Raw genomic sequence first — 10431 nt, 5'->3', positions numbered from 1 at the left:
ACCTATAGTACCATCTACTCAGGAGGCTGAGGCACGAGAATCCTTTGAGCCTGGGAGGCAGAGGTTGCGGTGAGGCAACATCTCATCATGACATTGCAGCCTGGGAGACAGAGTGAGACTGTCTCAAAAAAAAAAAAACAAAAACTCAAAACAAGTAAAAATATGTCTTCTTTCCTTCCCCAAACCTCAGTTCTCACCTCCAGAGAAAATAGCCCTCACAATAGAAGCATGTTCTATACACTGCTCTGCATCTTGCTAAAGTCCCTTGATACGGTACTTACTCCACATCAGTCACATCAACATAAATGGCCCAGAATATTCTTTTATATGTATATAGCATAATGTATTTAATCAAGCCCTTCAGATGGGAATTTAGGTTGTTTCTGCTTTTTTTTTTTTTTTTTTTTTTGAGACGGAGTTACCCAGGCTGGAGTGCAATGGCGTGATTTTGCACTCCACAACCTCTTCCTCCTGGGTTCAGGCAAGTCTCCTGCCTCATCCTCCTGAGTAGCTGGGATTACAGGCACGCGCCACCGTGCCCAGCTAATTTTTTTGTATTTTTAGTAGAGATAGTGTTTCACCATGTTGACCAGGATGGTCTCGATCTCTTGACCTCGTGATTCACCCGCTTCAGCCTCCCAAAGTGCTGGGATTACAGGCATGAGCCACTGCGCCTGGCCGTTTCTGCTTTTTTAAAATGTATAAACATTGATGCAATGATCACCTTTGCACATATACGTCTATGCACACATGTAAGCAAATCCATGGGAGACAGGAATCAAGGATGGTGCTCTCCCACAAAGATCTCTAGAGACTCCGCTGCAACAAACAAACTTCTATCCAACAACCAGAACTAGCAGGTAGTCCTATGATCTGGCCAATATCAGTGAGGGTGATCCCTGCCCAAGGCAACTTAACATTTTTTGCTTAGCTTTTGTTTCCCAGCCAAAGTCACTCTTTGCTGTCCCCAGTGCTGTACATTCCTCCTGGTTCATCACCGCAGGCTTCTGATCTTTTGCCAAAAGCTGCAATTGCCAGATCCTTTGCCTGGATGTCTATCCTACGCCAGAGTCTACCCCAGGTTTCTGACTATGATCACAAATCTGATCACTGCCTTTCACTGATAGGAGCTTGCCCCCTAACAAGACAGCTACCAATCAGGTTAATGCTGATAAAAATAATGCCTAGCTTTCTCTGAGTTATATTCTTAGTAGAAGACGTGGTTTTACTTCTGTCTTCCCTCTCCACTCCAGTTCTGACTCTTTTGTGTTCTCTAGAGACCTTCCTCTGGTTATAATTTCTCAGCTTTCACTCTTCATCATTTTGGAGCAGGCTTGACTCTCCACAAATGCCTGAAGGAAGGAATCAACTCAGAGAGAGCACGAGACCGTTAGACGCTGGTTGAAGGTGCACATCAACCCTCCTTAATCAAAGTCTCTCTCAAATGGTCTCCTTAGAGAAGGACATCCATTCTTACTTTCCAAAGATAACAAAACCCCCAATTATGAGAAGCTCAGTTTCCAAGGCACTCAATCACTCTGCCTTGGCCTGCTGAGTGCAAATGACACTTAGACATGGGACCAAGACTTTCCCACAGCCCTTCCTCCCAGATGAAGGGCACCTGCACTTACATGCTTGGAGGTTCTGCACCTCAGCACAACCTGCTTATGCTTTCATTAATAAGGGACTGACCTATCTATAAAACAAATCAGAATGGAAAGTGAGATACTTTCCTATGCTCCCTTGCAGCTAGAGGTGGCCATTCTGTCCAAGTTCTGTTCAAGATTTGTAGGGGAAGTCAACTGGCAGGGTGCCTGTGAATGCTTTTGCTTTCCTGACAAAAGGAATGAATGCAGCGTGAGTCTGTCTTTTAAACTCCTAACCCTTCTTCCTCCATTAGCTATGAAAGCAATACCTGAAGCTATGACAGTTGTCTTGCAACCATTGGCGAGGAATTAGTTTCCTATTGCCAAATTACCACAAACCTAATGGCTTAAAACACAAATATATTGTATTTTAATTCTGGAGGTCAGAACCTTTCCACCTTCTAAAAGCTGTCTGTATTCCTTGGCTCATGTTTCCTTCCTTCATCTTTAAAGCTAGCACCACAGTATTTCAAATCTTTCTCTTTCTCTGACCTCTGCTTCTTTTTTAAAAAATCAATTTTATTTATTTATTTATTTAGATGGAGTTTCACTCTTGTTGCCCAGGCCGGAGTACAGTGGCGTGATCTTGGCTTACCGCAACCTCTGCCTCCTGGTTTCGGGTGATTCTCTGCCTCAGCCTCCCAAGTAGCTGGAATTACAGGCATGCACCACCACACTTGGCTAATTTTGTATTTTTAGTAGAGATGGGGTTTCTCCATGTTGGTCAGGCTGGTTTCCAACTCCTGGCACAAGTGATCCAGCTGTCTTAGCCTCCCCAAAGTGCTAGGATTACAGGTGTGAGCCACCACTCACCCAACCCTCAATACCCTTAACTCAATCACATCTACAAAGTCTTTTTTGGCATTTAAGGTATATATTAACAGATTCCGGGTATTAGAACGTGGATATTTTGGGGGGCCATTGTTCTATATACCACAAGTAATATGCATAATGATTAACATGCATCCAAAAGCCAAAAATGGTGAAACAGAAAGATGGGAAGGGCCCAGATTCTTCTGCTTTTTTATATTTGTGAGTCAGGGTCTCACTCTGCCACCTAGGCTGGAATGCAGTGGCACAATCATGGCTAACTGCAGCCTCACCTCCTGGTTCAAGTGATCCTCTTGTCTCAGCCTCCTGAGTAGTTGGCACCACAGGCACACATACCTCGCTAAGCTAATTTGTTTTGTTTTGTTTTTTTGGGGATAGAGATGGGTTTTTACTATGTTCCCTAGGTGGGTCTTGAACTCCTGAACTTGAACAATCCTCCCTCTTCAGTCTCGCAAAGTGCTGAAATTACAGACACCTGGTCCCCATTTTTTTTCTTTTTTGAGATGGGGTCTCACTCTGTTACCCAGGCTGGAGTGCAGTGGCATGATCTCAGCTCACTGCAACCTCTACTTCACAAGTTCAAAGGATTCTCCTGCCTCAGCCTCCCAACTAGCTGGAATTACAGGCCTGCACCACCACACCCAGCTAATTTTTGTATTTTTAGTAGAGACAGGGTTTTACTATGTTGACCAGGCTGGTCTCAAACTCCTGACCTCAGGTGATCCACCCGCCTCAGGCTCCCAAAGTGCTGGGATTACAGATGTGAGTCACCACACCCAGCCCCCAGATTCTTAATGACATTACAGAATCAAGGTACCAGCTCTGGATTGCCTATCTCTAAGTAATTAAACGTCTTCATTGCATAAGTCACTAGTAAACAGGTTTTCATTGACCTGCACCTGAACACATTCTAACTGGTCATTGTTTTTATTGTACAAGGTTTCAAAGTGTTGGCTTAAATGAGATCATGTTTGGGAAAATGTTATGTATGCTTCCATTATATTAAATTCCCTGAAAGCACCATACTATTTTGCTTTCAAGCCATTGTTTTTCATTTCTGCATTGTTTTCCTTTCTCCCTGTTCTCACACACTGCCCCCATTTCTGGCTAACTCATATTAATCATTTCTGTCTCTCTGTAGATGTCTCTCCCTGCCTGCCCAGAAGCCTACCTACACTCACCAAAGCTCTGGCCATGTAGCCTGTGTTAGTGTTTCCATGGCAGTTTGACCCTCCTGATCACATCGTCTTTACCTATCTGTAAGCTTCTTGGAGACAGAGACTGTTTATCTTACTTTTGACTGAATTCAGATGCTAAAGGAAATCATTAGGAATCAGTTTCCCTCTTTTGCTCAAGTCTGCTTTTTTCTCTCTTGGCTTTACTCCTGAGCACATTCCTCCAACATGGGATGAGATGGCCACCAGGAGCTTCAGGCTTATCTTTTACAAACTTGGCAAACTTGAGGGAAAGACAATGTTCCTTTCATTGTCTTTCCTTTCATTGTCTTTTCTCAAGATAGAGAAAAACATTCGGCCTGACTCTCACTAGCCTCAATTGGGCAAGGTGTGGGCCACATGTCACCCCCTAGGGTGGCGCTATGGAGTCAACCCCGAGAATCAAAACAACTGAGAATGAGAAAGAAGTTTTACAAAGGAAAATGGAGGCTTTACGACTAGAAAATGCACAAATAGATGCTGGACAGGCCAGGCTTGGTGCTCACATCTGGAATCCCAGTGCATTGGAAGGCCAAGGCAGGAGATCACTTGAGCCCAGGAGTTTGAGGCAAGCCTGGGTAATATAGTGAGATTCTGTCTTTACAAAAAAAGTTTTAAAAATTAGCTTGGGCCGGGTGCGGTGGCTCACACCTGTAATCCCAGTACTTTGGGAGGCCGAGGTGGGTGGATTACCTGAGGTTGGGAGTTCAAGATCAGCCTAACCAACATGCAGAAACCCTGTCTCTACTAAAAGTACAAAAAATTAGCTGGGCATGGTGGTGCATGCCTATAATCCCAGCCACTCGGGAGGCTGAGGCAGGAGAATCACTTGAACCTGAGAGGCAGAGGTTGCAGTAAGCTGAGATCATGCCATTGCACTCCAGCCTGGGTAACAAGAGCAAAACTCTGTCTAAAAAAAAAAAAAAATAGCTTGACATGATGGTTGATGGTGCATGCCTCTAGTCCCAGCTACTTGGGAAGTTGAGACTAGAGGATTGCTTCAGCCTAAGAGTTCGAGGATGCAATTAGCTATGATTACCCTACTGCACTGTAGCTGGGTAACAGATAGAGACCTTGTCTCAAAAAAATAGGATAAACCTAGACTAGCTTTTGGGTAGGCAGAACAACTGATGAGCACTAGAGAAGGATATATATATAGACACATTTTCTTAGGCACTTAATATGCTCCAGGCACCAGGCTAAGCCATTTTTCTTCATTCAAAAAAAAAAAATTACTGAGAATCTATTACAGGTTAGGCATGAGAGCAAGGAAGAAATGGTCCCTGTTCCCACAGGACTCAAAATTTAAAGAGAATTTCTAATTATGTTTCAAAACCATATGAGGCATGTGTTTTGTTTATTCCTACCTAGTAGATTTTAAAAACAAAATGACATGTAGCACAGAGTACTTCAGTGACTTGCTCAAAGGCACATGGTAATAGGTAGCAGAGCTAGAGCCCAACATTTATCGGAGAGGTTAGCCTCATTTAACACATACCCTACAGGTACAGATGAGACAGGTGAGAGGGGACAGCATTTTCCCATGATCTACAGGACCAAAGCTATCCCAGGGAGTGCTGAAGACCCAGAAAGGGCACCCCAATCAAGTTAAAATAAATATCATGGACAAGTAGAGAAGTACATATGTGAAAGAAGGAAGACAGACCCCTGTATCTTGCGGCAGTAGAGGAGAATTTGGAGACCAGTTATATATTTCATTTGCAGCACAAATGAATCCTCAGCCTCCCTCTTTCCCCCTTTCCTCATCCCCTCTTCTTCCCCTTAGTCATTAAGTTACAGAACCCAAGAGCTAGATGATTTAGGGAGTACCTAGCCAAAACTTTTGGTAACCCAAATGACAGCCAAGGTCTCCCTGCCTCTTAAGACCTGTGGGATTGACTCAATCTCCCATTTTAACTCCTGTGGAAAACTCAGTACCTTCTCAGCCTCTCTGAAATGTCCTAGGGGATTCTCATGGCAGTTGCTTCTGGCTACAACTACTTTGTCTTTTAAGTTCTTGGTCTTTAGCTTATATTGCTGCTTCTTTTTCATCTCAGCCTTGTCATCAATTCAAACATGTAACTCAACACTTTTATACATAGATCAACATATTAATCTCTTATGCCTCATTTTATACCGAGGAGAAAAATTAAGGAACGGAGAAGTTACAAGACATGCCCAAGCTGGCGAGCGGCAGGGCTGAGCCAAGAAGTCAGGTCTTCTTTCTGCTTCATCATTCTTCCCAGTCATCAGCTACACCTTTGTGTAGCTCAGGGAGGAGAAGAAACTTAGCCATTCTTTAGTCAATAACTGCAATTCTAAGAGTTTTCCCCAGGTCTTTAGTACTTATTAATTAATAATCTGTTTTAGTCAGCTTTGCCTGCCCTAACAAAATACCGTAGGCTGGATGGCTTAAACAACAAAAATTAATTTTCTCACTGTGCTGGAGGCCAAAAGTCCCAGATCAGTGTTCAGCAAGGTTGGACCTTGGTGAGAGCTCTCTTCCTGGCTGCCTGCTCACTGTGTCCTCACATGGCCTTTCCTTACTGGATGCAGAGAGGGGGAGAGAGAGAGAGAGAGAGAGAGAAAGAGAGAGAGAGAGAGAAAGAGAGAGAGGGAGTATGTGTGTTCCTCTTCTTATAAGGCTACCAGTCTTATCACATTAAGGCCTCACTCTTATTATCTTTAATTATCTCATAAAGATGTTATTTTTCTAATACTGTCACTTTGGAAGCTGGAACTAGGAAGAAACAATTCAGTTCATAGGACAGTCCTATTAAAAGTTGTGGGACGATGGGGGGACAATGTGTCATGTTAGAAAATATTCTCACCTACCTTCTCAATTCTTAGTGAAGTTTTAATTAGGGAAATAATGAACTGTGGATAAATAGTTAGGTTTCATTAGCAAGGCAAAAAAACTTGCAAATTGGCCGGGTCCAGTGGCTCATGCCTGTAATCCCAGCACTTTGGGAGGCCGAGGCAGGAAGATCACTTGGGGTTAGGAGTTGGAGACCAGCATGGCCCACATGGTGAAACCCCATCTCTACTGAAAATACAAAAATTAGCCGGACATGGTGGTGCGTACCCATAATCCCAGCTACTTGGGAGGCTGAGGCAGGACAATTGCTTGAACCAGGAGGTGGAGGTTGTAGTGAGCTGAGATTGCGCCACTGCACTTCAGCCTGTTTGACAAAGCAAGACGCCATCTCAAAGAAAACAAAACAAAACAAAACAAAACAAACAAAACTCGCAAATCACCTAACAATCTTTGAGTGCCTACTACCTGCCAGACACCATTATAAGCACTTTACATGTATTAACTAATTTCATCCTCACAACCATCTTATTATGCAGATACTATTTTAACTCCCATTTTGCAGATGAAAAAATGGAACTAGTTGGCAGAAGCAGGATGACGAACGTCATCGTTTGGGAAGCGTCGTAATAAGACGCACACGTTGTGCCGCCGCTGTGGCTCTAAGGCCTACCACCTTCAGAAGTCGACCTGTGGCAAATGTGGCTACCCCGCCAAGCGCAAGAGAAAGTATAACTGGAGTGCCAAGGCTAAAAGACGAATACCACCGGGACTGGTCGAATGAGGCACCTAAAAATTGTATATCGCAGATTCAGGCATGGATTCCGTGAAGGAACAACACCTAAACCCAAGAGGGCAGCTGTTGCGGCATCCAGTTCATCTTAAGAATTTCACCGATTGGGCCGGGCGCGGTGGCTCACGCCTATAATCCCAGCACTTTGGGAGGCTGAGGCGGGTGGATCACGAGGTCAAGAGATCAAGACCATCCTGGTCAACAAGGTGAAACCCTGTCTCTACTAAAAATACAAAAATTAGCTGGGCATGGTGGCGCTTGCCTGTAATCCCAGCTACTCGGGAGGCTGAGGCAGGAGAATTGCTTGAACCCAGGAGGTGGAGGTTGCAGTGAGCCGAGATCGCGCCATTGCACTCCAGCCTGGGTAACAAGAGCGAAACTCCATCTCAAAAAAAAAAAAAAAAGAAAAGAAAAAAAGAATTTCACCGATTAGTCATGCAATAAATGTTCTGGTTTAAAAAAAAAAAAAAAGAACTAGTGTAACATCACACAGCTAATAAGGGGCAAGGCTAGGATTCAAACCCAAACAGTCTGGCTCCTGAGCCTATGCTCTTAACTATAATTCCATGTTGCTTATATTTATTATAGTTACTTCCGGTTCTCTGGGGCAAATAAACATTGTTATACAAAACAAATGGAAAGTAGTATGCATAAATTAGCCTTTACATAGTTTACTCATATAAAGTGCTTAGAATAATAATTTTAAATTAAAAATCAAAAAATAGGAACAAATAGGTTGGGCAACATGGTGAGACCTCACCTCTATAAAAAGTTTAACAATTAGCCCAGCGTGGTGGTGTGTACGTGTAGACCTAGCAACTCAGAGGCCAAGAGGAAGGATCGCTTGAGCCTGGGAGTTCACGACCAGCCTTAGCAAAATAATGAGAACCTGTATCTACAAAAGATAAAATTAAAAATTAGCTGGATGTGATGGCACATGCCTGTAGTCTCAGCTACTCAGGTGGCTGAAATGGGAGGATTGCTTGAGTCCTGAAGGTCGAGGCTGCAGTGAGCTGTGATTGCATCACTGCACTCCAGCCTAGGCAAAAGAGCAAGACTCTGTCTCAAAAATAAAAAGGGAACAATTGAAAATTATAGTCAAGTCAGCAAGTGCCGCTCCTAAAAATTTTGGAAGTTTCAGCTATTTATATCATATGTAGTGGGAACACTGAAAGGTTGCCAAGCTTTGCACTTATTACAAAACTGAATTCTTTTTTTTTTTTTTTTTTTTTTTGAGGCGGAGTTTCACTCTTGTTACCCAGGCTGGAGTGCAATGGCGTGATCTCGGCTCACCACAACCTCTGCCTCCTGGGTTCAGGCAATTCTCCTGCCTCAGCCTCCTGAGTAGCCAGGATTACAGGCACGCACCACCATGCCCAGCTAATTTTTTGTATTTTTAGTAGAGACGGGGTTTCACCATGTTGACCAGGATGGTCTTGATCTCTTGACCTCGTGATCCACCCGCCTCGGCCTCCCAAAGTGCTGGGATTACAGGCGTGAGCCACCGCGCCCGGCCGAATACTGAATTCTTAATATAACATACCAATACTGCATTTATTTTACAAATATCAAGTATAATTGGAAATAAAAGAACCCTCCCAAGTAGGGTGACCAACTGTTTGCCTGGGACTTTCTTTCTTTCAGTCCAGAGAATTTCTATCTTCTCTGAAACCAGAAATAACTCTATCAAATATGTTTTTCATTTGTTTTTGTTTGTTTATTTGTTCTTGAGACAGTCTTGCTCTGTTGTTGAGGCTGGAGTACAGTGGCATAATCTTGGCTCGCTGCAACCTCCGCCTCCCGGGTTAAAGCAATGCTCCTGCCTCAGCCACCCAAGTAGCTGGGACTAACGACACATGCCACCATGCCGGGCTAATGTTTCTGTATTTTTAGTAGAGATGGGGTTTCACCATGTTGGCCAGGCTGGTCTTGAACTCCTGACTTCAGGTAATCTGCCTGCCTTGGTCTCCCAAAGAGCTGGGATTTGAGGTTTTTTTATTTTTACTTTTTGTCTAAGCCTTTGGTTTCTAGTGCTCAAAAGCCAAAAATTTAACTTATTTTGTTTCTTATGGCCTCCCTTTCCTGAGGGAGTGGATGACAAGTTCCAGTTTGAACTGGAGAGAGGGATGGTGGCGGGGGGAAGAAAAAAACATTGCACATCAAGAGCTACCTCACCTTATTTCATCCCAAAGCCCCAGTCCAAATACTCACAGGAAAGCACAATTCTTCGCGGTCAAATCCAGAGGTACTTTTATCCCAACTGTAGAAATCAGCCTGGATTAGGGCAAGTTCCAGATGCTCTCATCAGCTTCTCCCTGGTTGTTTCTTTCTCCTCCCCAAGCCCAGTCAGCATTATATAATTTGATCAGGTGAGACTCTTTACCTGTTGTTCCAAATCAGGTGTTAATGACATAAACTTTGGCTCCGGGTGCTTTGGTTTTTGTAAGGCAAAGAGCTGTTTCTTTCAAAAAGCCTTCCTTTCCAAAATATTTTCTTTGGCATGAACTTCAAAATGTCTGTTTTAAAACTGAAAAACTAGGCTTGGTGCAGCGGTACATGCCTGTAATCCCAGTGCTTTGGGAAGCTGAGGTGAGAGAATGGTTTGAGGCCAGGAGTTCAAGACCAGCCTGGGTGAGACTCTGTCTCTACCAAAAAATTAGCTGGGTGTGGTGGTGCATACCTGCAGTCCTAGCTACTCAGGAGGCTGAGTCAGGAGGATTGCTTGCGCCCAGGAGTTCGAGGTTATAGTGAGTGATACTTGTGTCACTGCAAACTAAGCAGAGACTTTTCTCTATGAATTTCTGTGAAAACAAACAATACTAGCTTAATATTTGTTATATTTTATAATACTACTACTACCTCACCAGGGGCAGTGGCTCTCACCTGTAATCCCAGCACTTTGGGATGCCAAGGTGGGCAGATCACAAGGTCAGGAGACTGAGACAATCCTGGCTAACATGGTGAAACCCCGTCTCTACTAAAAATACAAAAAATGAGCTGGGCATGGTGGCACACACCTGTAGTCCCAGCTATGTTTCAGATGAGAACACTAAGTCACAGTAAGCTTGCTCAGTTCACACAGTTAGTAGGTGGCAGGGCTGGATTTCAAGCCCAGGCAGTCAGGCTCCAGAC

At 43.8% G+C, this 10431-nt stretch overlaps 1 pseudogene; it reads left to right on the top strand.

Annotated features, from left to right (window-relative positions):
• The first annotated feature begins 7110 nt into the window (after positions 1–7110).
• LOC135272271 (large ribosomal subunit protein eL37-like) lies at positions 7111–7399 on the top strand (annotated as a pseudogene).
• Positions 7400–10431: the final 3032 nt, after the last annotated feature.

This window comes from Aotus nancymaae, unplaced genomic scaffold, assembly GCF_030222135.1.
Source record: "Aotus nancymaae isolate 86718 unplaced genomic scaffold, 86718_ANA_hifiasm-v0.15.2.pri h1tg000007l, whole genome shotgun sequence".
Classification (NCBI taxonomy): Eukaryota; Metazoa; Chordata; class Mammalia; order Primates; family Aotidae; genus Aotus; species Aotus nancymaae.
This window is presented reverse-complemented; position numbering and strand designations above follow the sequence as displayed.